Below are 6000 nucleotides of genomic sequence, written 5' to 3'. Positions count from 1 at the left end.
TTGGTCACATATTCAAGTTACCTATCACTCTTATTTCTTTAATTGAATTTGTATTAGGTGTTAATATCTAACAGAATTCCTTCAGCTATCTATTGTCTTAAGTATTTTCTATTATTTTAGTTTCCATGTGGGCAGGTAACATAACTACCTTGTTCACTGTTTCCCCAGAGGAGAACCCGGGACATAATGGGATATATATGTGTGTGTGTGTGTGTGTGTGTGTGTGTGTGTGTGTACGCGCGCGCGCTCTAAATGAATGATCTATTACGTAATCTTGGGATTTTAATTCTCATTAATTCCTTATAGGTTCCCCCACATCTCCGCAGTGGTCAGTACTTCTTTTTTTTTTTTTTGAGACGGAGTCTTGTTCTGTCGCCCAGGCTGCAATGCAGTGGCACAATCTCGGCTCTATGCGATCTCCGTCTCCTGGGTTCAAGCGATTCTACTGCTTCAGCCTCCTGAGTAGCTGGGATTGTAGGCGCCCGCCATCACGCCCGGCTAATTTTTGTATTTTTAGTAGAGACGGGGTTTCGCCACGTTGGCCAGGCTGGTCTCGAACTGCTGACCTCAGGTGATCCACCCGCCTTGGCCTCTCAAAGTTCTGGGATTACAGGCGTGAGCCACCACTCCCGTCCTGTCAGTATTATCTTGTAACATCCCGGCAAAGCCTTCAGGTGGGGAATGTTCCTGGCGCGGAATAATCCACCTGAATGTGAATCCTGACCATTTTTAGGCGCCAATGGAGGCCGCTGCTACGGGGCCGGCCGTGAGGTGGCGCTGTTGCCCTGTATCGTGACACCGTTTTCACCTGGACTGGAGTCACCGTGATACCTGACATCTAGCGATCACTAGAGTAGGAAATGAGTATAGATCAGCAACAAGTCCAGCCTTTACAGTTGCAGCAGAGGTTTCCTGTGGCTCGAGTGTGGTGAGTCCCGGAAACCTCGGAGCCCGCAGACTTCCCTTCGCGGGAGCCCGCCCGAACTCCATCCTTTGCCGGCAGCCACGCCCCGCAGTGGGAAGGAGGGACTGAAAAGCATTTCCTTGAGGCTGGCACACCTTGCCCTACCCAACCCGGTCATTATTTCCCCTCCGACTGGGCCGGTCCCATCTGAAACCGGAGTGACCACAGGAGGGACACGGTAGTGAACGGGGTATGGGGGGCGGGCGCGGCGGGGAGGGTAAAGAAGGTGGGAAGGGGATGGCAGCGAGGCAGCTGGGGGAGGACTTTGCAGTTGGGGAGGGAGAAAAAGAGAAGAGGCTGGGAGCGGAACGGTTGTGATCTGCTGTTTCTGTTTATGTGAACAAACAGAAATCACCAAGTGAATTAACCTGTGTTTCTTCGGAACAAGCATCTTGTGGGGTTTGGCTTCTGTGTTTCTATATGATAAGGGACTAAACCTGTCTCAGCAGATTTGGTGCAGAGGGAAACATGAGAAAACCCAGGAATGGGGGACCTCTGTTTATTCCTGGAGAGGGGGGCCAGCAGGAGAGGGGGGAGGGAAAGAATGAGGTTACAGGAATTACTTGTCAGAGGACTGCATAGCCTTTCAGACCATGGACTCATTGCTTTCAGCTTCGGCTTCCTCATCTGCAAAGCATAAATACGGTAATTACTTTCCAGGGTTGTTGCGATATTTAAATGAGAGATCAATAACCATGCTTTAAAAGTGTACAGCGTGATGTGCTATCCCTTGTTGACTGAATCTCTGTTTTCTTTCTTTCTTTTTATTTGGGGTGGGGAGTAGGGGAGGGAGTCTTGCTCTGTCACCCAGGCTGGAGTGCAATGGCGCGATCTCGGCTCACTGCAACTCCACCTCCCAGGTTCAAGCAATTCTCCTGCCTCAGCCTCCCAAGCAGCTGGGATTACAGGCTCCCACCATCACGGCTGGCTATTTTTTTTTTTTTTTTTGTATTTTTAGTAGAGACGGGGTTTCACCATTTTAGCCTCTGTTTTCTTTTTAATGCCTTTTTTCCTCTTTCATTTTTCTCTATCAACCCTTCATCCCGCCTTTGTCTCCTTTCTTTCTTTCATTTATGCGATTATTGCTTCCTTCTGTAATGGGTCCTCTCCACATTGGAGTTTCTTATACCTATGAGACCACACTTCCTTCCCACTGGGTGGGAAGTAGTTGTAGCAATGAAGGAGTCGAGTTATTGTAATGTGCAGCACAGCTCAACTGAAATACACCTGGAAACGGAACTCTGTGCTGTCTACCTGGTTTTTCCCCCTCAATGCACCGGCATCTCCACTGACAGCTAGCTAGGGGGCAGGTAGGTCTTCCAATGAAACATCATGAAGTATTTGCTTCAATGAAAATCATATACTTTTTCTTTCTGTGCCTCCATTACTGTGAGTTTGCTAGGGCTGCTGTAACAAGGTACCACAATCTGCATGGCTTTTGGCACCAGGCACCAGGGACTGATTTTGTGGAAGACAATTTTTTTCACAGATGCGGATGAGGTTGGTGGGAGATGGTTTCAGAATGAAACTGTTCCACATCACGTCATCAGGCATTAGAGTCTCATAAGGAGTTCGCAACCTATATCCCTCACATGAGCAGTTCACAATAGGGTTCACGCTCCTATGAGAATCTAATGCTTGTGGGCACGGTGGCTCACACCTGTAATCACACCACTTTAGGAGGAGTTGGTGGGTGGATCGCCCTGAGTTCAGGAGTTTGAGACCAGCCTGGGCAACTTGGCGAAACCCGTCTCTACCAAAAATACAAGAGGAAGAAAAAAAAAGAAAATCTAATGTCGTGGCTTATCTGACAGGAGGAGGAGCTCAGGAGGCAATGACAGTGATGGGGAGTGGCTGTAAATACAGATGAAGTTTTGCTGGCTCACCTGCCTCTGATTTCCTGCTGTGCACCCCGTACCAGTCGGCGCCCCGGGTGTTGGTGACCTCTGGCTTAAACAACGAAATGATTGTCTCACAGTTCAGTAGGCTAGCTATCCAAAACTAAGGTGTTATGAAGGCTGCATCTATTCCAGGCCTCTTTCTTTGGCTTGTAGATGGCTGTCTTGATGTTTATATGGTGTTCTCCCTGTATATATGTCTCTGAATTTCCCCTTTTTATAAGGACACTAGTCTTATTGGATTAGGGTCCATCCTAATTACCTCATTTTAATTGATTATCTCTGCACTATCATCTCCCAATAAAGTTACATTATGAGTTACTGGGGGTTAGAATGTCAGCATATTAATTTTGAGAGGGTGTACAGTTCAACCCTTTAACAACTAATGTCTTTAATTATGCACAAGTTAGTTGAGCATTGCATCTATTTCAGTTTTCTCTGGCAGAAACTATCTCCCACCTTTCCCAAACCCTCACAACCAGTCCCAACCAACATGTGCTCCGAAGATCTGCCAGGAGTTATGTGATTCTGCAGCTCTGTTTTCTTTTAACCTGAGTGTGTACATTTCCTGTTGCCACTCTAACAAATTACCACAATGGTAGTGGCTTTAAACAACATAAAGTTTTATCTTACAGTTCTGGAGGTCAGAAGTAAAAATGGATGGGCAGGTCTCCAGATGGATGGTTCTTTTTGGAGGCTCTAAGGGAGAATCAATTTCATTGCCTCCTCCAGTCTCTAGAGGCTGCTACAATCCTTGGCTCATGGACCTTTCCTCCATCTTCACAGCCAGGAATGGCCGGTCAAGTGTTTCTCATGTCTTCTCATGCTGACGCTCACTTTTGCCTTTCTCACACTTAAGGATTCTTGTAATTGCACTGGACTCACTGAGTATTCCAGGGTAATCTTTCTATTTTAAGGTCAGTTGATTCATTCCATCTGTAACCTTCATTCCCCTTCGCTATTTCAACACTATTAAAAATCAACATGGCCGGGCGCGGTGGCTCACGCCTGTAATCCCAGCACTTTGGGAGGCCGAGGCGGGCGGATCACGAGGTCAGGAGATCGAGACCATCCTGGCTAACAAAGTGAAACCCCATCTCTACTAAAAATACAAAAAATTAGCTGGGCGTGGTTGCGGGCGCCTGTAGTCCCAGCTACTCAGAGGCTGAGGCAGGAGAATGGCGTGAACCCGGGAGGCGGAGCTTGCAGTGAGCCGAGATCGCGCCACTGCACTCCAGCCTGGGAGACAGAGCCAGACTCTGTCTCAAAATAAATAAATAAATAAATAAACATATTCATAGGTTCTGGAGATTAGGACATGGACATCTTTGGGAAGCCATTATTCTGCCTACCATACCTGAGCTTTCCCAACTGGGTATTCTTTATTTTTATTATATGTATATTTAAAATTTATGTTTAATTTTAAAAAATTAAAAATTATATATACATTTATCATATACATGTTGTTTTGAAATATGTATATATTGTGGAATGGTTAAATTAAGCTAATTAACATAGTATAATTTCACATATCTTTGTGGTGAGAACACTTAACATCTACTGTCTTAGCAATTTTCAAGAATATAATATATAGTTATTAACTATAGCCACCACGTTGTACAATAGATCTCTTGACCTTTTTCCTCCTTGTTAGGAGGAATAAGGTCATACCCTTTCATATCCTTTGACATCTTTCCAACCCCTCTAATTCCCCCAACCTCTGGTAACCACCTTTCTATTCTTTACTTTTATGAGTTCAACTTTTTTAGATTCCACATATAAGTGAGATCGTGTGATATTTTTCTTTTTGTGCCTAGCTTATTTCACTTAACATAATATCTCCTGGGTTCATTCATGTTGTCAATTTCCATTTTTCAAAAGGCTGAATAATATTTCATTGTGTTTATACTGTATGTATTTATACTTTATTCATTTATCCATTGATGGACAGTTACATTGATTCCATCTCTTGGCTATTGTGAACAATGCTGCAATAAACATGGCGTGCATACAGCAGTATGTCTGAAATCAGACACATTGATTTCATTTTCTTGCTATCTATACACAGAAGGCAAAACATTGAGCCTTCAGAATAAAAGTAAGATAATATACTCAATAAAGAACACCATATACAAAAGTCAAATCACTATTGTATATATACCCAAGAGTGGGATTGCTGGATCATATAGTAGTTTACTTTTAATTTTTTGAGGAAGTTTCATACTGTTTTCCCTAATAGTTATACTAATTTACATTCCCACCAACAGTGTGCAAGCGTTCCCCTTTCTCTATATCCTCTCCAACACTTATTTTTCATCTTTTTGATAATAGCTATTCTAACAGGTATGAGGTAATAGCTCATTGTGGTTTTAACTTACATTTTCCCTGATGATCAGTGATGTTGAACATTTTTTCACATGTGTGTTGGTCATTTGTGTGTCTTCTTTTGAGAAATGTGTATTCAGGTCCTTTATTCATTTTTAATACAGTTATTTGTTTTCCCCCTATTGTTTTAGTTCCCTATGTATTTTGGATATTAATCACTTCTCAGATATTTCTCCCATTCCATGGGTTATCTCTTCACTCTGTTGATTTTTTCCTTGGTTGTGCAGAAATTTTTTAGTTTGATGTAACCCCATTTGTCTATTTTTGCTTTTGTTGCCTGTGCTTTTGGGTTTATGTCCAAAAAACCATTGCCTAGCCTAATATGATGGACCTTTTCTCTATGTTCTCTTCTAGTACTTTTACAGTGTCAGATCTTACATTTAAGTCTTTAATCCATTTTGAGTTGATTTTTGTATATGGTGTTCTTTATTGAGTATATTATCTTATTTGTATTCTGAAGGCTCAATGTTTTGCCTGCTGTGTATAGATAGCAAAGAACTTTAAATCTTTTTTCTGAAGAAAAACAACCTGCTTAATGATGGAACAAAAACTGTGTCCCTATTGAACAGAAACCTGTGTACCATGTACTTGCTATATACACAGTTAAAAATTACTCCCCATTCCCCTTTGTACTTTTAGTATTATAGTTTAATCCTTTATGCCCCGTTAGTTTCTATAGGTTATTTTTCTACAAAAATTTCTTGCAGATCCAGTGCTATTTTCATAGATGAATTAGCTACTTATTTATTCAAC

At 42.6% G+C, this 6000-nt stretch overlaps 1 protein-coding gene across 1 annotated transcript in view; it reads left to right on the top strand.

Annotated features, from left to right (window-relative positions):
- Positions 1-788: 788 nt before the first annotated feature.
- The window catches only part of STYK1 (serine/threonine/tyrosine kinase 1), a 55609-nt gene continuing 50397 nt past the window's right edge, over positions 789-6000 (top strand). Inside the window, exon 1 of the mRNA XM_002822917.5 lies at positions 789-1142. The gene's annotated coding sequence lies outside the window, so the exon portion shown is untranslated. The remainder of the gene's footprint in view (positions 1143-6000) is intronic.

Source organism: Pongo abelii, chromosome 10, assembly GCF_028885655.2.
Source record: "Pongo abelii isolate AG06213 chromosome 10, NHGRI_mPonAbe1-v2.0_pri, whole genome shotgun sequence".
Classification (NCBI taxonomy): Eukaryota; Metazoa; Chordata; class Mammalia; order Primates; family Hominidae; genus Pongo; species Pongo abelii.
This window is presented reverse-complemented; position numbering and strand designations above follow the sequence as displayed.